Source organism: Protopterus annectens, chromosome 1.part0 (assembly GCF_019279795.1).
Source record: "Protopterus annectens isolate FY-2018-M chromosome 1.part0, PAN1.0, whole genome shotgun sequence".
In the NCBI taxonomy this organism is placed as follows: domain Eukaryota; kingdom Metazoa; phylum Chordata; order Ceratodontiformes; family Protopteridae; genus Protopterus; species Protopterus annectens.
In genome coordinates, this window is record NC_056725.1 from 1,617,250,270 (window position 1) to 1,617,276,474 (window position 26,205).

The following is a 26,205-nucleotide window of genomic DNA, read 5'->3' on the forward strand; positions in this document are numbered from 1 at the left end:
CATAGAGATGTATTCCTTTGGCACAAGAATTGTTGTGAACTGCTATACTGTGAATATTCATTTACTCAGTTCTAAACAGTTTGTGCTTTTTTAGTGTTGACATTAGCAGAAGCTGCTCAGAAAAACTGGACACATTTCAGTACAGTGAGTATGCTTACCTACATCCTTGGCAGACCCTGCACACACAGGTATATTTTACATTTGTGTAGGGTTGCAGACGTACAGAGAGCATAAGTAGTATTGTGTGGATTTTATCTTGCTGGACTTACAGGGTTGCTGTGTACATGTTAGTTTATCAAGGCAAGTAGTCTGTCTACATAACTCCCAACTGTGGACCTATCCACATGATAGCCAGAGAATAGCCTGTTATTTTTGTCTGTGCACCACACAGGTCTGTTCAGCAATAGAGCAATGGCATTCTTACAGTTGGTTGCTACCAGTACATGGCTACATCCATTTGAATTTCAGTGTTGTATTCCTACATAAGGGTTTGCTTCCGAAACTCCTTCCAAAGCTATTTGCAGTGTGTAACAGCAGAAAGGCTGATATGCCTCTGTGTTTCTGCCTCTGCCAGACCTCTCAACCAATCAGGTACATTTTTTAACAGACTCGGGTAAAAGTCAAGAAAAAGTCAGGGACAGTTAGGGACACCTTTGAAATATTAGTGCCATTAAGTTGAGTCACTGAGAGAATCAAAGCATATGAATTAATACACCTTTTCTGAAGTAAAAGAAGTGTCTAACTCTTAATTATTGCCATTATTCATTAAGTGTAATTCACCATCTTTCTGGCCAAAGTCAGTAGTTTTCGGATGGATTCAGAGGGACAGAGCTAAAATTTATGTCAAAATCAGGGACATCCCTGAAAATTAGGGACAGATGGGAGGTATGGCCTCTGCCCTAAACAGATATGCCAGTGTTTGTCCTGCTGTGATACTGTGTGGGGTTGTAAAGTGATGGTGTAACATTATTTCCTGCTAAAATGGCTGCTTCTCTTATCACAGTCATGTAATGTGATCCCACAACAACTGTTGGTCAACATCCACAGAACAAGTTTTGTGTTAAGGTATTCCTAATTTACCTTTACATTCACTCATTCTGATGCATGATATAATTATTTAAGCACCAACTTGATGTATATCTACTGTGGCTTAGTGGTATTTCATGTTGTGTAGTGTGTGCAAGGTCCGGTGTTCGAGACTGACAGAGGTGTTTTATTTTGCTCCTGAGTAGAACAAGGGCTCTCACATACAGAGTGACTAAGGCACTTTTAAGTAGTTGTAAGCGGATTTGCGCAGGTTTGCACATTGCTGCGCATTGCTTAGCTAAGCCCAAACAAGCACAAACCCGCACTGACCCGCTAACTACTGCTTAATAGTGCTTACTCCTGCTCACCCCCGTGCTCATTTCTTTGAAAGAAAAGAAAAATGGGGAGATAGGAAAGTGGTGAAAAATAGGCACAAAGAGGGAAAGACAATATGGAAAATAGCTTGGGATGTGCAGGAAGGGTGCTGCCCATTTCGTCAACAGCAACAGCTATGCATATGCAATAAATTTGGAGGGAGATATGAACCCTTCAACCCCTGAGAGAGGGGTGAGGACAACAAAGTATGTTGTAATGCCAATTAAATAACATTTCATGTGTCCAGTGGACATGTGTGCAAAATGGGCAGCTATGTATGGGGCATAAAATTTTTTGGGGAGCAGATTGCCCTTTTTTTTTCAGGTGAGAGTGGAATATGGGGTAGGGGAAGTAGGTATATTTGGGGAGGTAGGTTGGGGAGGTAAACAGACAAGACAAACAAGATGCATACAGGGGCGGTATATGACACATGAGGTGGGTGAACACCTTTGCTGGGGAGGGATGTTTGGATATCGCAAGCCCATGAGCCCCCAGATGGAAACAGTGGGACTGAGGTCCCCACCCATGGGCAGTCACCACTGCACCTTCATGGCCCAAAGGGTGGCTGTGCTGGGGGCTGTGTAGGAGGGGGCAGGCTGACCCTGGAGTTGCACCACTCACACCTCAAGCTGGCATAGAGGTTCTGCAACAGAACGTTCAATCTCTCTATGCATCACAGCCCGTACCGTTCGAAGGGTGATAGGTGCCCCTCCTCCATCCATACTTGCACGGGGTGGCTGAGCCCCATTCCCTGCAGTGCTTCCACCCAAAGGTGGCACAGGGCCAATGGAGGAGGAGGTCCCAGGCTGTGCACCAGATCTGCTGGTGCCAGTTGCCATGGTCAGCTGAGGTGGACAGGTGGGTCCGCTGGGACCGGTCTTCCCATACAAACTATGTTTTGGAGAGTTTAATAAAGATATGGGTTAGTAACAGTCAACAGCATTCCCAATTAGTTATAAAAGCATGCAGAAGTATTCCCATTAACCCAATACACCAGATTTTCAACAGTTGAAAAGCAAGCATAACACATGCATATATAGAACAATAGTGGACATTACAACAGTGTGCAGGTTGAATTGATGGCAAAAGGCCACCAATATTGTGGCATTTTAACAGGGCACATGCATAGAAATTAATGCACATATTTATAAACCAATAGAACATATGTCCCAACAAATGTTTTGAGATTAGACATACCGATTGAGGTGTGGAATTGCATTTTTATACACATACAGTAGGGTGGGAAAAGATAGCTCAATTAACAATTTATATATTCTTTCAGTTTTCACTACATTCCTATTAACTGCAGTTATATGTCCCTTACATGTATTATTACACTACCCAATGTCCTTATATTGTACAATTGGATTTTGCTAGATCATTATATACATGAGCTGTATCTTACATACAAACTGTCCAAGATGCAGATGTTACTGCAACATATTTTGAGAATTGCTCACACACACTACTGCTAAAATGGTACACTGACAGATCTACTTTCATATAATTATCTAGATATGTTCATGTGAAAGTATCAGTTATATGTTAACAGCTCCCTACATTTCTGGCAGCACACTGACATTTCTGGGGAACACAATACCAAGCTACTCATGTGCCAGATTAACCTGTACATGCTGGCCATGAACCAACAGTTGAGGGCTGCACATATGCATACAAGATGCTGGCACTCCCTTCATCCACGTTATATGGGCCTACCCAAGTGTGGGTTGACACTGCTTAATACAACACTACTATTTGTAGAATGCAACAGTACAACAACATATCAAAGAAAATGACACAGACACACTCCATGAATCATACATTTATTAAAGGATTATTACACCTTTATTTATTGGGTTAAAAGACTTTTTGAAAGCTCTGTCATTTATTTTATATAACAGTACATGCAGAATAATTACTAACCTGCCTGATGATGCAGCCTTTGCAGCCTATCTTCATGGGCTTGCTGGTTCATAGCCCAGACACCTGCAGCTGTGAAGTAAATGCAGTGATATTGAGACATACCTATCCATAGTATAGACAAGCATAGCAATTCTTAACTACTTAATACAATGGCTACTTACTCAGTACTGGGGCATTAGGCATTGTACAGGATTCCTGGATCCACTGGTCCAGTGGATCCTCCCTACATTGCTATAGGTCAGAATAATGGTGCCTGACCTGCTCACCAGTCCGAGGAACACCAGTGGCATTGGTGAGATCATGGGCAAGACTGTTCCAGGCCTCCGTTTTATATTGGGTACCCTGGTACTGGCCTCACAGGAATATTTCCTCATGATTGTTGACAAGGAGCCAAACCATTACTTTGGACTCCTCGATGCCCAAGCGTTGCGCTCTAAATCGAGTGCCTTCTCCAACACTGGCCATGTTGAATGCAGAAGGAAGCTACAACCAGTTGTAGCAAGTATTCCCACTTGTGGATCTTAAATATGCCTCATTTCCCGCACTTATTTGTGATTGGCCAGTTTTGGAAAAACGCAGCTGTAGGCATGGCTGCTTAGCTGATGTTGGCAATGTTTAAAATTCCTTTGATAGATATGTGTCTGTTGAAAGTGCATGTTTATGAAATGCTGTCATGGCTTAGTGGCTAAGTACTGTGACTATAGTGCACAGTATCCTGAGTTTGAGCCCTGTCACTGCTTTTTATTTTCCTAGTGGGCAGACCTGACTGGTTAAGTTACAGTAAAGGAGGTGTGGCCGTGTTTAACTGACTTTGCTCAACTTTGTCTGACGTTGCCCAACGTTGCTCGATGTTGCTTGACATTGCCCGACGTTGCTCGATGTTGCCCGATGTTGCGCTGGTTAGCGCAGTGCACAGCTACGTGCAATGACATTGCACTGGTTAACGCAGTTTGCAGCTATGTGCAATTAGATTTAAATATGCTCAATACTCATAAAATGTGCTTAGCAGTGCTTTATATTGCTTAAAATGGGGTACTCATGCCTCAGAATGCATAACCATTTCACCTTCATATATATATATATATATATATATATATATATATATATATATATAAAATTCGATCACTACTACATTTAACATTTCAATGCTTTTTACAAAACTTATACATAAAAAATGTCAGGTAATATGTTTATATACAGATTTCCAACAGAAAATGGAACGTGCAGTAGTGGTACTCGAACCGGAAATGCCTCCTCTTTGTGCAAAGGTTCTAACCACTACACTATCGCTATTTTGCTTAATTTGCATATATTTGTCTTATTATCCTCTTCCGGTTCTAAGCTGCTAATTGTAGCTAAGCAATGGTCAAACCCATGCAAACCCGCACAAATACGGGCAGCTATATCGGAAGAAAAACATTTTTTTTTTTTTAATTTTGTTAGTTGTTTAACATATGGGGGAGTGTAGTGTTACATTGTACACATGTGAGCGGACTCGCTCATGTAACTCGAAATTGCGGCGTTTCTTCATTGCAGGGGCGTGATTTTTTGGACTGCTCAGCAGTCCGACATGCCCCCTACACTTGTCTATGCTCCGTGTAAGCTTAAGAGTTGAGGCAGCGCACCCTCATTAATATGCATGGTGCACTGCCGTCATACTCTTAGACTGGCGCTTCTGTGTAAGACTAATCTAGTCTTACATGGAAGATTAGTAAATCCAGGGGAATGAGTACGTAACAATATAATATTAACATTGTTAATCTAGGGTGTAGAGTCCCGTAGTGGAGATATTAATCATTGTGTGTCACTTGTTATTCATATGTTCATGTTTATATTCATACTTTCGTGACTGAGGGAGCTACAAGTTATTGAGGAGCATGGTACAAAATGTTGTGGTAGGAGATAAAAAGACATTGTCACTGTTTATGTAAAAATACGTTTTACTGGAAATATTGCTAATTGTTTGCTAGCAAATTGGAAGTTATGCAACATCTCTATATCTGTATATGTCCAAAATAAAGTTACCTACAAAACTACTGCAAGGCATCATGTGAAATTTTAGATAATATTGAAGAAAATTATCTTTGATATGTACATTCTAAGTTGTACATCTTTATAGATATTCCATATATGTTTTACTGTTACATCTGTTAAATCTGATATGTCAGGAAGTTACTTTGTATACTGTATACAGACAATTGTAAATATCTCAATAAACAAGCATTCCAAACCGAGTATTTGTTATCATGTGAAAACTCATGTCTGGCTGAAATAACTGATCTGACTCCAAATGTCTAAGATGTACAGTTTATAATATATGAAAAATTTTGAAACTTTAGAGAAAACTATAATTGTGGATTTAGATGCCTTATCATATTACAATACTGATATAAAGAAGGTGAATGCACTGTAAAAAATGAATTTTACTAATAATATTACAGTATGACCTTTCTTCATAGCATAAGCTGTTCAAAATATATTAACATTTATTTGGCTTATGTACTTAAACTTGATTTTTGTGAAAATACAGTGCAATACAAAGATAAGTCTAATTTACTAGAAGTATAAAAATCTATATCTTGTATGTGCTAATTAGTGCAGCTGTTTGAAAAAAGTCTGATTTTTTTTAGATTTGTACTCATGTTTCAGCAGTTTTTAACTCAGTGGTGCCAAATAGGGTCTAGAATATGTGAGCAATGTACATACAACTAGGTTTTTGAAGAAGGCACCCAACTGAATGGAAGCATCATAGCCAGCTTTCTAATGGCATTTATCTTTAATTTCTTATTTTATGATATGTCTAGAGCATCTTGTTTGAGCCTTTATACTGCTTGTATTCATTTTGTCTTGTATTTGTCTATGTTATTTATTTGGTATGAGTGAGCATATTGGCTTCAGCTGATGATTTTTATCTCATCCTAATTGCAGTATCAGAACTAATGGAATGCAAGTGTTGATAGCTTTTCAGCTCCCTTATTTCAATCCAGAAAAATCAATCAAGCCTAAACAGCTGAAGAAAGAAACTAAAAATTATGGTTCCCAGGTTGTTGCTGTGTTGTCTGAGCCTAATTTATTAAGGCTTCAGAAACCTAAACAGGATCTAAAAATTTCTGCTCAAGACCTTAAGGATGCTGTTGTTCCACTCTAATTAGCTCTTTCTAAACTGCTGACAGAGGTTGCTGAAATTAAGTCCCCTATTACATCTTCAAAAAAAGATTTCTGAAAGAGGAAGATCGTGACTCTGTATTACAGAACAAATCAGTAATTTATTTGGCCTTACTGAAATTTGTACAGAGAAATATACAACCTTAAACAGAGAATATGACTGATTCACAATCCCATTGTAAGATGTACAACGTAATCATTTTCAGAATTCCAGAAGCTGTAACATCATATTTAGTTTTATAATTTCTTCAGAAGCTTTCAGTTCTTATTTTGAAAAGGGATAAATCTACTGGACCTATACCTACTGTTACAGCACACAATGGGATAATATCATCTGTTTCAGAAAGTATTCAGCCAGTGTATAGAAAAGTTTTAGTATGAAAGCACTTCAATTTCATTTAGTGGGAAAGGAAGAAGGATACTTCTCAGATATGGAGCAGTCAGAAAATGAAACGTACTCGAGTTGGCAGCTGAAATAAGCAAAAAACAGGATAGTTTACAAGTTTTTAACTGTTTGATTTCTAAGAATAGTTGGTTTAAACTGTTATATCCTAGTACTTTATTATTTACTTGTGATGTTTCTTTAATGTCTCTTTAACTTAATTGTTCTTATTTAACTCTTTCTCTATGGAAACAAAAGTGCCTCACAGTTTAAATTATTGATAGTCAAATTCCTGTTTTTAAATTTGCAATCTTAAATTGCACATTTTTAAATTTTGGTAGTGGTTTGGCTTTGCATTACATTATTGTGCTGTTTTATATCGATATTCTTATAGGTAGATTATTGATAAAGTCCTAAGTATTTATTAGTATTTTAGGGTATCTGGCAATTTCTGCATCATTTAGCTTTAACTGTATTTTTTTCTTAAGTAAAATTATATTTCATTGTTAGCTAGTGTTACTCCATATATTACATAATAATTTAATAATTAGGGCTGTAGTAGCGAATGATGCTTTGCTATATTGAGCACTTGAGCAACATTGAAAGATTTTGGTTTTAGGAGTTGACATGCATTCTTTGTTGTTTTGATTTTTTTATATATATTTTCATGTGACATCAGGTACATATCAATATCTTGACATGTATGAATGTCAAGAAGCAGATGACTGAAATGAAAAAAAATGTTGATGTATAGGATTAAATGGGAGCCTTCAACTTGGATCACAGTACAGTGGAGACTGAAGAATTGGCCCTTTCCCCACTATAGCACAATCTTGGTCTTAGAATATATATTTAGCAGGGGGGTGTGAAGGGCACAGCTCCCGCATGGGGGATGTGGGGGGAATGCTTGCCCCCTGCAAAAAAGCTGTTTTTATTGTGTGTGTGTGCCTTTCTATTTTTGACATTCTAAATGGTTAATAAAAATATATACAAATCGATTTTTTAATGATAGATTCTGTCATGAGCTAGGGGTTTTTGGGGACAGGCCCAGAGATATTGGTTAGGATTAGGTTAACTTACGTTACTGCATTTATCTAACTGTTGTTTAAAATTCTGTATCACAGCTGCTTAATATTACGCATTGTGAACAAAATATATATCATTTATTTCATTGTTTTATGCATGGTATTTTTGTATTGTGGGCTAGTTTCTGAGAATTGCTCTTCAACTGGATTACCTATTTAGTATGACAAATGTATAGACTCATAGTTAATTACTAGGCTTGCATTTCAAGAAAACTTTATAAAGCCTAGCCCAATTTCTTAATTGCCCTAAAACACTGTCTGGGTAAGTGACTTGCTCAAAATCACTAAGTTGACAAATGGAAGCTGAGAGCACCAAACGTAAGACAATAGGAAGTAGGTTGCTAACAGCTCATAGCCTTAAATCTCTTTGACTACTGTTAGAATTAGTTTTTTTCTTTAAACTGGGGACTGTATTATGGGCTACAGATTTGGACTTAATCAATATGCTTGCTTTATTTTAAGGAGGAAGACAGTTCTTAATCTTAAAAAGTTCATCTTCCTGAAATGTTAAAGAATTCAAAGTTCCATACTGACAAAACTTTTATTTCTTCTTTTATATAAAAGTTCAGCTTTTTTGAATTGCCTTCAAGAAACATTTATATCAACTGAATAGTGCATGACAATTGTGAACAAAAAATAATCAGCAGTTTCAGCTCGTGTTACCGAGGTTAGTTCTGGGGTGCCTATGCTGGTTAAGAGTTCTTTCTACTTTGCTATACTCAACTCAGGTTCAGTCCTTAAAGAGGTCATATTGTTGCCTATGGTATGTAGGCTGATTCACTGTGTAATCTTTATATTCTATGTAGAGATCACTGCTATTTCATTTGATTTCCTTAATCCACCTTCATATTAATAACTATGTGCTACTTGATGATTATTAGAATTTATTGATTCAGTTCTGGATAGAAGATCTATCTCTTATTCTCATGTAGATTTGGTGGTCATTTTAGATTTAATATCATCATTTAATTTTCCAGACCCCTTTAAATATAGCTATCTACGAAAAAAAATATTTTCTTGCCTTTCTTAAAAATTGACTACATATTGATCTGATGGCAATGCAAGTTACCTGGCAGTGTAAACACAGGCTCTAGATGATTATCACTGTTGAAGTGACAGCCTGACCCCATGTGCAGAAATGGGAAAAGGGGGCTATGAATGGATGGATGGATGGTCAATATTATATTTAGCCATTAAATTTTCTTCTCTTTCTCTATGATATTGTTTCATTTACATTTTCTCAAACAGCAAACACTTTATTCCTTTTTTAATCTGAATTAAAAAATTAGATGGATATCCCAGAATTCTTGTTTTTGTTGATTATCCCTTGCTGTTAAATATGAGGAAATGTGTCATTAAATCTAATATTTCAGGAGGTTACTTTTTATTTATTTTATCACTAGTGTTTATTTTTAAAAAGATCTTATACCTTTGTGAAATAAATATTTGATTACAGCTATTTCAATTAGAGAAAAATTACATTGAGAACTTTTGTCTTGGTAATTAGTAAAAAATAAGAATTTGTGAAATAAACTAATTTTATTATATTCCACTAAGCTGGCATTACTCCATTTGTGTTATTTAAAAGAATTTACTGAGTGGACCAAAATTTCATCACATTTGTCAAAAAATATAAATATTAATAAACCTTCTGATTGCATTTCTTCTGTCTTTTTTGCAAAGACTTACTATTTGCCACATGAAAGTGATCTGGGTAATTGTTTCCACTCTATTTCCAAATATTTATTGCACATTTTGATTTAATTCTCAGGCTGATTAAGAAACCTTGTTTCTTATGGTATTCAATTGAATAGGGTTGATCAGGAATCCTTTTCCTTTCTTAATCAAACGATCACTAGAAATTAGACCTTGCTATTTCTCAATTAAAATTTAAAAACATTCCCCTGTCATGTTTGTATTTTGTTTTGCATAAAATCTTTTCATCCAGGATTTCTAGGATCATGTTGCAAATATTGAATTATTTTCTTTGCTATAGCATTAACTATCTTTTTTCTTAACCAAAATATGAATATTTTGACTCACAAAAATACTGCTGGTCCTACTGACCCAACAATTTACCAACCAGTATACTGACCCTAGAAAGTAGTTATCAATAAATCAATAGCACTAACCATGTCATAAGTACTTTATTTCTTCCTGTCCGGCATGCTAACATTTGTTTTCCTACTTCTCATTCATTTCAATCTGGTTTTATGCAAAGTAATCAGGATGTGGATCAATCTTTAACTTTGCAATCAGTTTTACTGTTGAATCAACCTTTAAGCATTATTTGCTCTTCAGTTGTTACTGACCCAGCTTTGATGAGGTTTCCAACTAATTTTTTTTGTTTACCATTATGGAAAGAAAATTATTTCCAATATTTAAAAGTACTGTATAGCAGCATATAACCATATTCTTCTAAGAGCTATAACAAGGCAATAGTGTCCATTCTTAACATATGTTCTTAATTTATACATAGAAACCTTAGTCAATATTATATTTAATTGCTATAACTGGGTTTCTTGTTAACCTGATAATATTCAATGCTCATGCTTTTTTTCCTGAATCTGGCCTACCTAGTATTCTTCCTGAGATGAACAAATCCTGAAATGAACAACATCTTCATGGCATTTACCTAGCAGCTAAATTAATATAATGTTTTTTCTTTAAATAACAATTTCTCTAGTAAGAGAATGTGGCAGTTTCATCCTTGACTAGTCAGATATTTTAATTTTGCAATGGTTAATTGCATTTTAATACAAGGAATAAACATTTTCAATTCAAATAATTTATATTTGACCGCCTGCCCCAAAAGACAACACACAAACTCCATTGTGACAAAGTTTATTTGTCAGAAAAGAATTAAAATAGTAGACAGCAAATCAAAATAATAAAATACAAAAATCAGTATGCAATGGCAGCTGACAGGCATGTAAACATACTACTCTCCTGCCTGTTAACAATAATGAAAAATGTAATTACAAACTCCTCACTTTCTATATGTAATAAATTCCTAGGGAATTACTAGGCTTGAATTCCAGGAACCATTGAGGAGCCTAACCCAAACTGGCAGTTACCCCAAAGCCATGGCTGGTTAAGTAACTTGCTAACTGTTTCACAGTAGGAAAATGAGGGCTGGGGGACTCAACCTCTGTGACATAGGAACTATAGCTCAGAGCCTTAACCCTCTGCACAAACTACCCATCTTAAACCTTCAAGCCCTACTCTATTGCCACAAGAAATACCAGAATTAACTTACTGTAGTAACTAATATATAAACTCTGTAGGGCAGTGCCTTATACCCTTTATTGCTAAACCATAGACCAAAAATGGAAAGAAAGGTAAAAAGTGTCTGCTTTTCCTTAGGAAGCTTTTGTCCCTCCACCCAGCAATCCATATCAAATAAATTGGGATGTGTGGATAAGTTGTCCACACTAACAGGCTGAGAAATTACAAACTTTTCCTATAAATACTAACTCACTTAAGAACCCCTCACTAAGTCAAAATTGCAACATTTCCTAAATAACAACCTGATTATCTATCACCCACTATCTGTTAACATCTTGTCTTCCTATCTTTCTTTCTAGCATTAGCCTCCTGTAAGAATCACTCATAACTCTACAGCCTTACCTCACAAAAGAAACTAATTCTCCCCATCTACCAAACCCAAGGCAGGTGGCCAAGGACAAACACGTCTGTCCTGGCAAACTAACTTAGTTCTCGATTCATTGTCCTGAAACACAATAATTCTACAAATTGCATTACAACCAGTGTTATTTGTCAGAACAGAATTAAAATAGTAGACAGCAAATCAAATGTGTAATTCAATGTGCATTTGGAATTAACAGGCATGTCAACATACTTCCCATCTACCTGCAAACAATAACAGCAGTGTGAGTTACAAACCATTCACTTTCCATATCATAAACTCTCCAGGCATGATTTAATACCACTCACTCTCAAACCATGCATCAAAATAGGAACATGGGGAAATGACATTTACTCCCCTCAAGAGGCATGCACCCCTCCATCCTGATCTGTTGAAACAGACTGATCATCCCTATCTCCAACCAGACAAAACTTTTGCCATCATTCAAAAAAAAAAAAACATCTAACCTGAGGGTCCATAACAAAAATTGACATATGGACATTAAAGAGATCCAGCAGATCTTTAAAGTGTACCCCATTCGCCTTGTACCAAATGGACTCCCTGTCACAAATATCTGAATAGCAGACCACAGTAATATTTGTTTTAAACACTTGGACACCTGTGTAGATTTTAAATATTTCTCTTTTTTATTTTAGAGAAAGTTGCTTTACCACCAAGAATGTAGAATTAAAGGAGGTGCAATGGCAAATTTTATTAAATGCCACCTAGAAGCTTGCGTAGTGTCTATTCATAAATTTCCAAAACGGAATTATTTTACATTGCAAAAAAATACCAAACACACACACACACACACACACACACACACACACACACACACACACACACACACTCACACACACAAAAAAGTAATGATGAGTTAATGGATTTTGGATCTGCATTTATGGGGTTATTACATATTAAGATGTCAATAGTGATAGTGGAAGATTGTTTTTATATTAGTCCACATGTATGTTTATTTTGTTTGCATTTGCATATATTTTTCTTTTTCTTTGTTAATATTTAGATTTTTTTATACAAATTTATTAACGTATATGTTTATTTAAACATTACAGTATTAAATGTTTATATATATATATATATATATATATATATATATATATATATATATATATATATATATATATATATATATATATATATATATATATACATACATATATATATATATATATATATATATATATATATATATATATAATATATATATATATGCATTCACATTTTTACATATTTCAAAAGCTTGTTTTGGGGACAAAAACAATTCAACAAGTGACATTATGGATTAATCATGTGACAGAATGTGTAATGATTATTTCTAAATAGAACTGATGTGAGGATGTTTCGTATTCTGATGAAGTCTAGTTTATCAACAGATGAAAGCATATATAAAATATTTTTTTTTTTGGCCAACATTTTTGTTGGTTCTTAAATACTGACAACCCTTAAGTATCATTGCTCTCATTCCCAATACTGACTAGCCATTAATGACCTCATCCACATGCAGTTGCTCTCAATGAACCCACTCCCCCCCAGCAGCCATCCTACACCCATTGTAACACGCCTCAATAACTTCTTGCCAAGACCATGCATTGCTTGTAATTTTTTACTATGATTAGCAACTTCATACTACATTCCTTTACTTGCTTCAGCATGGTACTGGAGGGGAGCATCCTGTTATAGAACTCTGATCAGTTTCTCACTCACAAGCTGAAGCTTTCAGACCACCACTAGTGCTCCCATGATGGTAACTATTTCCCCAGGTCATCAAGCCATGGTGTCCATCCTGACACTCTTTCTCTCTGTGCAGCTTAATGTTTCACAGTGATGGCTGGATCATACACACCACCAAAATGTCCATTTGCTCAGTGCCCACTGTCACTGTAGGGCTTGCTACTATATGCTTGCTGCCCCCCCCCCATCACTGATCTGCTGTTTTACTACACCAGCAGCAACAGATCCTCCCTACTACCAAGCTAACCCATAGAGCCTCAAGCTTCCAGGCATACTACCCAACACACACACACACACACACACACACACACACACACACACACACACACACACACACAATGAAGGGGTTAAAACAAACATCTGTGATATCTTTAAATTTGTGCACCTATAAACCTGTAAGTTTTATAGAATAATTAGAGGGGGCTAGAGGTACTTTTAAGTGAGTTGCAATTTTTGTAGATATATTGCTGAGGGTCCATATTTTGAGGTTAGCACCATTAATAAAATCCGGCAGGTACCAGAATTTTTTAATTGTGGTACTTCACATGTGGTATATCTGGAGATGTGCTCAGCCTGTACTGCATTTTACATTGGAAAAACCAACAGGCAGTTGAAAATAGATGTATGTATGTGCATCTACATGCCATTCAAAACAAGAATGTAGACAATGCATGAGCAAAACATGTTTTGATGTGCAAAAATTATAAGAAATTTTATTTTGCTGTTGTTGATCACGTATCTGTTGATTTTAATGGAAACGAGGAAGGGGAATTGGATTACAGAGAATTTAAGTGGCAGGTTGTATTCACTGCTTACAATACACCAAGTCTGAATGGTGTTGCAAACTATAAAGAAGTTTTACATTGGAAAGCAAATTTTGATAAATGAAAATTAAGTTTTGCATTGAAACTGATTCATTGTATTTCACATTAATATATTTTGTAACAATTATTGATAGCGATGTTTTTATTATGGTTGAATGTGGGAAATTAGGGATTTATGATTGCTCTTTAGGAGTCTCTTTTAGAGAGATTTTTATTAATTGAAAATTTAGTTTTTTGATTGGTGCAACTTAATTGATGTGTATATATTACTAGATTTTTAGTTTGTTTTTTATTATGATCAAGGTCTCTGTGAAAGAACAAAAGAGATGAACATTTGTGAAATTAAATTATTTTTTCTGTCTCTCAGTGGTGTCCATTTTCCATCACAGGGATATTGTTGTTTCTAGAATAATTTAATCTGCATATGCATAAACTCACTGATATGAAGAGTAAGACTCAAAATTATGCCCTTGTACAAAGACCTCAGTCCTCAAATACTCTGACAATGACCTCTAGTTTTATGAGGAGCAACAGAAACCCAAGCAGCAGACACCTGGACATTAAGCTGAGTTGTAAAGCTAAACTATCCTCCCCTTCCCTATAGCAGTAGAATTTGAACTAAACTCTAGTAATGGGGGCTAAGGTACCAAATTTCTCCAATAAACTTAAAAAAATTACCCTCAGTGCAACCGTGTTTGTAGTAAGTCATATTCAGCCTGAAAATCCATTCATCCAACCTCATTTAACAACTGTAAACTAACCAGAATCAAACTCACAATCCTAAGCACACCAACCAACAAAACATGTCAAATAAGCACCATCATTGATGTCATGCCTGCCCACCACTAACAGTAAAACAGCCAAAATCACTGGAACCTGCCTCCATTGTGTATTCTGTGAATGATCCACCCTTTCCAAGTCTCGAACATTATTCCTGAAGCTGCAATCCCACCTAGTATGCCAGAAAAAAATAAGAAAAGCCAACCTCCTTATTTGCACAACAAACATCACTGTTTGTTGATAAACACTGAAAGATATGACTCAAAGTAACATTTACAATATAAGAGAATATTTCCCCACATATCGTGGAACATAAAGCATGTTGTATTCCATATGCTATCTGCAACTTCCTTAAAAACATTGTCCATAATGGAAAAGGTGATGCTTATGAGCAGAGGTGAGAGTAGAGCCATTTCACCCTCATAGATACACTCTGACAGCATGACTAAAAAAGGCACCAAGCAGTAAAGCAAAACCTTAGCAAACTAGGGAGCGGGGGCTATAAAACTTAGCCCTCATTGAAACCAATAGGATTCACAATGGAGGCATTGCAGGAATACAAGGTTCAGAGCGTTCACACGGTTAACCTACCCAATCTTTACATTTATCAAGGAATTACTGGCAACTGAAACTCCAACTAAATTATCTTCATACTAAAGCTCCCATGCAGTCCTCTTGTGAGATTCTGACTTAAATTACAAATTAAACCACCAAAATAATCTTTGAATAACCCTATGTGTTAATGTAGGACTGACAGACAGCATGCTCAATATACTTTGATTCTATTTTTATTAGACTGTTGAGCAGGCTGAAGGAGTCCCACTGCACAAACATGACAATGGGCTAGTGACCTTTATGTGCAAATAACTAACCTCAGAACTGATGAAGCACAATGACTACAGAAAAAAAAAATAACTTTCACCTTAAACTTCCAAACTAGCACCTCACTCTTAACATGTAACCTCACAATGTTGAACTACCTAACATTTTCACTGTATTCTGTTAATGCCCCTCACTCTGTAGCTACCAGGCAAAAAAGAAAAGAGAAGTATACACACACACACACACACACACACATATATATATATATATATATATATATATATACACATATTATATATATATATATATATATATATATATATATATATATATATATATATATACACACACATATAGACACACCCAGATATAGTTAGCTACTCTCCCCCTTGGCTTCTCTAATGACTTACCTTATTAGCAATGCATCAACCACCCTGTACCTGTTCTGACACAAGGAATGGTCATCTGGGGGTACCAAAATGTTGAAAAATTCATAAAATTTCCTTTAAATATTGATTGATCTAAAACTCCCTCCCTTAAGTAAAATTACACCATTTCCTAAATCACAAGTACACTATCACCCACTTCCTGCTAATGTGTCATCATCCTGCCTTGCACTAACCTATGCTCACTTCATTAACAACTATCCACCACCCCATCCGTAACTGACAAAAGAAACAACACCCACCTCCCCGTCTACCAAACCTTAGGCAAGTAACCAAGGACAAACAAGTCTGCCCTGGAAAACTAACTTTACATCAATCATGGAAACATTTTCACAGGTAACTTAAAAGGTGGAAATATTACATTTTCTTTCTTTGTCCGGTGTTGTTATTTTGAAATAAATGCTTTTCCATTTTTTTCTACCTTAACTCTTATTTTTTATAGTTTCTAATTATTTTTCCAAATTACATGGTGATCTGCTTTGATATAGGACAGTATGTTTACATGCCAATCTTATGATGCCTAAAATTAATAGACAAATAATAGTTGCTAATTTATATATTTATTATTTATCTGCCAGAATTTATAAACATTTTCAGATGTCTGACTTCTCTATAGAATATTCCTGATGGGTTTCTGCTTGGATTAAGCTCATGAACACTCTACAAATGTTGCAGCAACTATTTATTTTTATTTATTTATTTTACATTTGTTGACCGGGCTAGTCTAACTGGATATATGTCCATTTTCAGTAGAGGCCCAGGGAGAAAAGCTCCACATAAGCAAAACTTACAACTTCAGGTACAGATAAATAAATATGTAACAACTTAAGGTACAGTACTATTTTAAGCTGAAGAATACACGTTATATAGACAAATATTATTATTAAAGGAGCAGAGGATAAGAAACAGATAGAGCAACAAACTATTTTAAAGTGGCACACAATAAGAAAGAGAGGTGAAGAAAAAAACACAAATAAATGTAACAGCTCAAGGAGCAGTATTTAGCAGAGAGTTATACCATTTATTTTATAGTAGCATAGCAACTTAAGGGAAGCATGCAGTAGGAAGTATAAAGAAAGGTTATATGGATGCATTTATATGATAAATAAATTACTGCTGCTAGCTAAGCAAGTACACACTTAGAAAAAGATTATGTGAAAGCAACTTTTATAAAGACTAAAAAAGTAACGGTGTGTCTACTGTCTAAGGCATGGAGAGAGTTGATAGTACAAATCAGTCAGACTGAAAACCACTTTCAGGAACTGAAAGTAAAGTGTTTTGTATGCAGAGAGGCAACCCCACCTCCCATGTGAGTGACACTCTCACACTCCTAACTTACACAGAATCCACAATTACATAACATGGGGGCTAAGTGCAAATTCATGAAGATGGTTTTCCATGTAACCATGTCTCTTTAGTAGTGTTCACAAAAACTACTTTCAGACAGTTTCATAGATACATAGATATTCCAAGGCCAATGAGTCTGATGACCATTCTAAACATGCCAATAACCTTGGTTAGCCTACACCTCCTTTCTCCAGGAGAGTCAACCCAGTCAATCCTGGAGTAAATATGTGGCTCTCCATGCATTCATCTAGTCTATGTATAAAGGAAGATGAGTCACACTGCTTAACACGCAGAGAAAGTTTATTCCAGAGATGCTGGGTTATAAACCTATGCCCCCATTGTCCTTTATTTATCTGTTGGTGAAGATTTAGCTCCATGGTTCTGTTGTTGATGGACATACTGTGTTTGCAGAGAAAGGGGAGCTCCATGCCAATTGGGTCTCTAATGGCATGGTAAGACACTGAATAAAAGGACAGAGTTTCCATCCTATCTTGGCAGTTCAGAAACTTTAGGTCTATGATCTTCTTTGTTAGGATCCTTTGAGTTATTTCTAATTATTTGATATCTTTAATGAGATATATCCCAAAGGAGGCGTTGTACCTAATAATTGGGTGGGGGTCTAGAGTCTTTTCCATGCAGGAGAAAAGATGTTTATCTTTTCTTGAACAGGCATGAGGGGTAGCTGACTGGTTAGCATATGCATATCAACTAGAACTGATACTCCAGGTATTAAAAGGTAGAGCCTAATGGTACCACTTTATTATTATAGTTTATCATCACTAATAGTAGAGGATTTGGGGTACAGTTCACCTAAGCAGTTACTTACTTGATTTTCTAATACTTAAGAAAAATGGCATGACAATTAAAATTTAAAGGAGAGGACTATTGATTACTAAATATCAACAGGTGTGAGAGAACCCACTATTTTCTCTCTAGGAAATTTTCAAAACTCAAGTTAAGAAATGGATAAACCAGATGAAACAGTGTGAAAACATACTAAAGGAGCAACTTACAACTTACTTCTGTTATACATTGTAATGGCAGGAAAAAAGGTATTACAAAAATACAAAAGTATTGAAGTAAAACGTCACCTCAAAAACATAAAAAAGAGTATTCTTGATTAATTGATGGGCAGATTAAGTGATTGATTGATTGATTGATCGAGTTCCTTTGTTACATTAGTAAATATAGTGAATTCCACAAGAAATGGGGAGAATCTGAAACATTTAATGGGATAGTAGTTTCACCTTTGCCAAACTAATTTCTTCTAGATTGAGGAAGAAAAAGGCAGAACAATTTATAAGTGACTTAAAAGACTCCATGAGGTATGCCTAGAAAAGCCTGTGCAAAAATTAACCAAATAATGAAGAATTTTTGAAAACCTATTTTGTTCAAGTGGATTTATATATCAATTTGTTAAATTCCAAATTCAATGTCCATTGAAAACAGATCAAAATTAAAACTTAGTACTTTGACAGAAAGAAGAAAAAGGCAATTGTTGCATTCCTGCAATGACATGTGAAGAGCTTCACCCCAATCTCCAACCTCACTTAAATTCACAACCCCATGGATATGTCAAAAGTGGGCAGGCACCAGTTTCTGTAAGTTCCAATTTTCCATGAAAACAGAATTCACTGAATATATATGCTTCTTCACCAATATTATTGGGCAACAAAGTACAGAGCTGCCCTTTGAAATCCAGTGAACTCCTCAAATCTCACTACAGGCACTGTAACAGTTGAACAACAAAATGTACAATGCAAACTATGGCAGTAAAGAAAGGGTATATGTTTGATGGACTGATCCTGGATGTTTTAAGACCTATACAACCTTTTCGGCCCCATATAATTCAGCTTGAACAGAGCAGCATTCTGCCTTTGTCAGGAAAACAGCCAACATGATACTCTTTGCAAAAGGTGGGAAATTTAAACAACTTCAATTCTTACTATGAATAACAGACATAAATTGATATCTTTGCCATATACAAAAAAAAAGTATCCAAGCTTAAGAAATATTTTCTCAGCACTCATTCATCTACCCATCAAGAAAACTCAGGCAGGATCTGATTAATTGATACTGTGGCTAAATATTAGCCATGTCAGACAATTTGATATGCCAGTGACAGCACTCTCAATGCAGTTTTGCAAAGCATTTATAGGTTCATAGGTTCATAGGTAGGTACTAGGCTATCTGCCCAAGGGCATTTATAAGCCTAGCCAGAGTGTGTCGGCTTTTGCCACCCCATTGATTAATTAACTGATCCTCTGTCAAGCAGAGCCAATGAAGTGATCCCAGGGGTGTATTTTCTGCTACCCATCCACTCGTCAAGGTTTCTCATGAAGAGTGTTAGTGAGGGGCTTTGCCTAATGTAGTTTGGAATTTTGTTCCAAAGCATGGGGAGTCTCTGTGACAAGAATCTATCCCTCCAGCATGTTCTATTTATTGGTGTAGCGTGGTTTAGCTCACTAGAGCACATGGCTTGCAGTGACTTGGATTTCTTTAGGTGGAGCATGTCCATCAATTCTGAGTTGGACATGGATTTGTAAGTCAGGCAGAGATCACCTCTGAGTAAGCGATATGCCACTGAGTACAGCTGGAGTGTTTTCATTCGGGCTGCATAGGACATATGTTTGAGGCCAGTAATCCTCTTGGTGAGGTACTTTTGTGGTCTTTCCAGCTGTTGGAAGTGTCTTGTGAGGTACATCCCAAATGGGGCATTGTACTCTATGATGGGTCTGATGAGTGATGAGTAGAGGGGCACTATAACCTCTTTATTTCCAGATGCGAACCCTTTAGTAATCAGATGGGCCACATAGAAGGATTTCCTAACTACTTTGGCGATATGATTGTCAAAGGAGAGATCACTATCTACCTGGGTCCCCAGATCTCTTATTACCTCTTCTGTATTAAGGGGGCTGCCACCTATGTGGTAATTCGTGGGTGTTTTGTTTTTCCCAAATGGGATGACTATGCATTTTTTGGCATTTAGCTTGAGGCCATGACTTTGACACCAGGTGTCCGTCTCAGTAAGGCCCTTTTAGAGGATGTCTGTGTCAGCTGGAGAGTCAATTATGGCTCCCAGTTTGCAGTCATCGGTGAACTTGGTTAGCCATAGTCCTCCTGTGTTCACCTGTACTTCTGAGAAGTATATGCTGAACAGTAGGGGTCCCAGGACTGAGCCTTGCAGGACACCACTTGTGACTGGTTTAGGGTCGGGCCTGGAGCCCGCTGTTCTTACCATGTGAGTTCTGTTTGTAAGCCAGTTGGCAACCCATCTCATGACGTAGGGTTTCTTTTACTGAGGATATATGTGTGGGATATTTAAAAAATACCAAATCAAAGGTGACTTCCTAAGAAAAAAGCTGAGTGTTTTAAATCAAGACAAAAGTAAAAGTATCAACTACTGTGGTAACTTTTTTACCACTGAAATTATACATGAGGATAAGGTAAACATGTCCTCTATCAACCTTTCTGTTTGTAGTATGTATGTATTTATTGTTCAGTAAGCAGGTATGTGGACTGGTAAAAGACCATTTTCAGTCACTATCCTTGCTAAAATGCAATCACAATGGATGCAATCACAGCAATAAAATGTACAATGTATAAGAGAGAGGTACATGACAAATCACTTTCTCAAAGTGGTACAGAATAAACGTATATCACATTTTCAAGGTAGTACAGAAATCACATAAATAATAAAACCATTACTATACATCCAGTACAATAAGGGGATTAATTGTATGAAAACATACTTACCAATGCTATAAAAAATAAATGAAAAAAGCACAGCAACACACCCACAAGACAAACGCTCCGTTACAGAAAAAGCAGGTAATCTCCAGAATTATCGTAATTGTAACGTAATTGTAATTGTATCGAAGCAACCAAGTTCCACAAAGAATTAAAACCTTAAGTTATTTATTGTCTCAAAACATCCAGTAAGTGCTTTCACTTAAAAGCTTCTTCAGACTGGCAAACATACCATTCGGTCCAAGTTCTTATATAAAGAAATTCAAAAACACTGAAGTCAATCATAGCGGATTACTAATTAAAAAACTTTTAAAGGTATACATATAATATGAGACAACAAATAACTTATGGTTTTAATTCTTTGTGGAACTTGGTTGCTTCATTACAAGTACGATAATTCTGGAGAATACTTACTAATGCTAGTTTCTTCAACAATTACAAATGCATTCCTGTACAAGATTTTAAGCTTTTTTAAGGTTGTGAGATTGTTTGATGAACTGATGTCACATTTGCATAAGCTGGTTTTCTCATCTCATCGAAACTTAATAGATGCTAGCTATGCTCTAGGAGGTTCACAATTACTTCACAATTACATACACAGCAGTATTCGTATGGTGCTAGGGATTATAAGGCAACTAATTTGAAGACCATAAACACTTTGCCAAACACAAACCGCCAGATTTACCCCTCCCCCCCTACAACTTCCAGGAGAGAAAACATATCAGGCAGGGATAAACATGCAAGTAAACCATCCAGTTGCAAAGGTTAGTCTTGAAGGAAGCAATAGAGTAACTTTGTTTAACATGCAGGAGCAACCAAAGTGTAATGAATCTATTCCTCCAATGAATTTTTATACATATACATATATATATATATATATATATATATATATATATATATATATATATATATATATATATATATATATATATATATATATATATATAATATATGTAAATAAAATATAAAATATTATATAAAATATATAATATAATATATATAAGGTCTTCGCCTTCCATGCACAAGGTGCAAGGTTCGATCCTGACCTCCGGCCAATGCCCGTTTGGAGTTTGCATGTTCTCCCTGTGTCTCTGTGGGGTTTCTCCCATGTCTGAAAAACATTGCTGAGTGTTTCTATCTCAAACTCACCAATAACTGGAGCTGTGGGCTGCAGCAGACTCTACATAGTGCCATATAGGGGGAAGATTTGTACAGACAAAGCTTTGTGTATCTACTGTGGTGCACAGTATCCTCAAGATAGGAGAACATGGATCACAAACTGCATGGTGTGGCAGGGCTAGCCACTCAATGGTGTAAAATATGGCTCTAGGTGATTCGGTAATGTTGACTAATGTCACCAAAAATGGGCATGGGTAGTTACCAGTGATAAGTGGGTTGAGGACCCGTCTACTCTGACCTACACCAGGGACCCTTTCTAATGGTGGAAGGGGTATATGTGCCCCTATAGGCCAGTGTGTGCCCACCATTAAGCCCAGCAGCCCTGGGTCAATAAGCTACTGGCCGGCTGATGTCTTTTTGCCCAGCCTGGGTTATCTAGGATAGCTCTGTTGAGTGAAAGCCGGACGTAAAACCAATCGACCTGCCAAACATGAACTGAGAATCACTACGCTTAATGTAGGTTCACTGACAGGATGCAGCTTGAAAGTGGATGACATGATGATACAGAGGAGGCTAGACATCCTATGTATCCAAGAGATGAGATGGAAGGGCAGTGCAGCAAAGACACTTGGCTTGGGATCCAGAGTCTACTACTCAGGTGGAGGGGAGGCTAAAAATAGTGTAGAAATTGTGGTGAGAGAGAGGCTTCAGAAGGCAGTAAGGGATATCATCAGAATTAATGACAGATTCATGGCAGTCAGACTCCAGTGTAATGATAGGGCATAATTCCAGCCTATGCCCCACAGCAGGGTTGTGACTGTGAGGAAAAGAGTGTAGTCAGACAGCAGTTGCAGGACCTACTAGATAAAGCAGGACAACATGAATTGGTGTTGATAATTGGTGACTTGAATGCACATATCGGGGCAGACAGAACAGGATATGAGAACTGCCTGGGTCCACATGGGTGTGGCAACAGGAATAAAGAAGGAGAAGCCATTCTAGACTTCTGTCTGGCAAATAGCTTGATAGTAGCTAACACATGGTTCAGAAAGAGAGACAGTCACAAGATTACATACAAGAGTAGTCAACATGCAACTCAGGTAGACTTCCTCCTAGTAAGGCACTGGGGTAGAATCCATGATTGCAAATTCATCTCCAGTGAAACAGTCGACCCACAGCATAAACCACTAGTTGCTACAATCAGCTGCAAGCAGTGGTCAGAGAAGGCTCTAAGGTCAACAGAGAACAGGCTGAAGTGCTGGAAGTTGACTGGAGAGAAAGTACAACAGTTCAAGGAATTACTCAGGGCTCTAGCACCCCAAGAAGAAGAGGAAATAGGTGGAGTTGAAGAAGAATGGCAGTGCCTAAAAACAGCATGTGTTAGGACTACAGAAAAGATATCTGGCCAAGCCAGGTATGGAAATAATGTACATAAGGAAAGCTGGGATGTAGGAAGAAGTGGGAGATAGAAAAGACTGGCCAGGCTAGGAAAGACTACTGGTTGGCTAACAATGAATCTAAGAAAGAAGTTGCAATAGCAAAGAATAGGGCATCAGAGGCACTGTACCAACTTCTGGAAAGTGACTCAGTAAGGGGCACAAAGAAACTATATCAGGTTGCAAGGCAAAGGCAGAAAGATAAAGAAGATAGTCAGACACCCTTCATAAGGGATGCCAGCAACAACCTGTTCACCAGTTCAGAGGGCATCTAAGACAGGAAGGAGTATTTCCAGCAGCTTCTGAATGAAGAAAACCCCACAGAAGGTGTAGTGCCCCAGAAATAGCCTACAATTAGAGAAGAAGAGGAGCGCACCTTAGAAGAAGTAAGAACAGCAATAAGGAATATGAAGTAAGGGAAAGCAGCAGGCTCAGATGAGGTGACAGCAGATATGATGAAGATGCTGGGTGAGATAGGGGAGAAATGGCTCCTGAAGGTACTAATAGCAGTGTGGAGAGAAAGGCGTATCCCATATGACTGGAGAATAAGCATACTTGTGCCAGTGTACAAGAACAAAGGGGACATCCACAACTGTGGGCAGTACAGAGGCATCAAACTCCTATCACATTTTATGAAATTTCTGGAGAGGGTGATTGATAAACGGATATGCAGTGTAGTAGAATGCAAGATGGGAGATAGCAGTTTGGATTCAGATCAGGATGCTGCACAATTGACCTGGTGTTTGCATTGAGACAGATACTTGAGAAGAAGCTAGAGATGAGGAGAGAGTCCAACTGGGCATTCCTAGACTTGGAGAAAGCATATGAAAAGGTCCCAAGAAAGCTGATCTGGGCAGTACAGTGGTGGTTTGAAATCCCAGAAACATTGGTAGAATTAGTGCAGGCTATGTACAAGGACCCATTGACTCAAGTACGAACAGTGTTCGGCCTCACAGAGAGGTTCCCAGTGGGAGTAGGTGTACCTCAGGGTTCAGCTCTGAGCCCACTGCTGTTCATACTGGTGATGGACTACATTAGCAAACAGGTCAGAGGCGAGTTATCAACAAAGCTGCTGTATGCAGGCGATATGGTGGTACAGGTAGACTCTGAGCTAGAACTTCAGCAAAGGATAGGAGAATAGAATGCAAATCTGAAGACATATGGGATGAAACTAAGCACAGATAAGATGGTGGTAACTGCAACAAATTGGGGAAATCAGAAGAAGGTGAGAATAGAGACAGAAGGGAAGATAGTGGAACAGGTAAACAGCTTCAAGTATCTGGAAGGGATAGCTGAGGAGAAGGGTAGTCTGAATGAAGAGGTCAAAGCTAGGATAAGAGGGGCTGCAGCCAACTGGCATAGAGTATCAGGTGTAGTCTATGACAGAAGAATACCAAAGAAGCTGAAAGTAAGGTGTACAAGACAGTTGTGTGACCAGTAGTACTTTATGGTACAGAAACCTGGGCAGTAAAGACAGAACAGTTGAAGAAGCTAGAGGTGATGGAAATGAAGTGCCTGAGGAAGGGTAGTAGGATGCACACTTTGGGACAGATGAAGAAATGAGGACATCAGAGAAGAAGCCAAAATAGCTCCAACTGCAGAAAAAATCAAAGTGAATGGATTACTATGGGTTGGACATGTGTAGAAAAGCAGAAGACAATCTGGTGAGGAAGATTTGGGACAAACAGGAAGAAGGTAAGAGGAAGTGATGACATCCAGCAAAGAGGTGGATGGATTGTGTGAAAGAAGATCTCGACAGTCAGGCATGAGTGTGGAAGAAGGCAAGAGTGTGGCATTGAACCAAGAGAGATGGAGACAGTTATCACTATACCCCGAACCAATGTAGAAAAATGGGAAAAAAGGGGGTTGATGATGATGATATACATACTTTGCTAGAAAGGTGAAATAATTGGACTGGGTGTTTATGTAGCTATTTGTCCTGTGAAAATATAAGGGATCCATTAGTGATGGCATGGCATAGAATGCCAGGCATCTATCTCCATGCAGAAGTCTATAATAGACAAAGTACAGGGATAGGACTTTAGTATGCCTTGGTAGGGGTTTTTAGGCTATTTTTATTTTTGGTCAGTATACATGGGGCCTTTCTAGCTGCAAGATGTGTCTTACTATGTACATGCTAAAAGGGGAATATAACTCAATAATTGGTCTATTTACATTATAATATAGAAGGACAATAACATCCTTTGTCCTAGATGAGATACATGTGGAAAACAGTTATGCTAGGTAGAAGGATGTCCTAATTACTGTTGCAAAATTGTAGTGAGGGAATTCTAAACTCAGGTGCCACATTATAGATGAGGGGT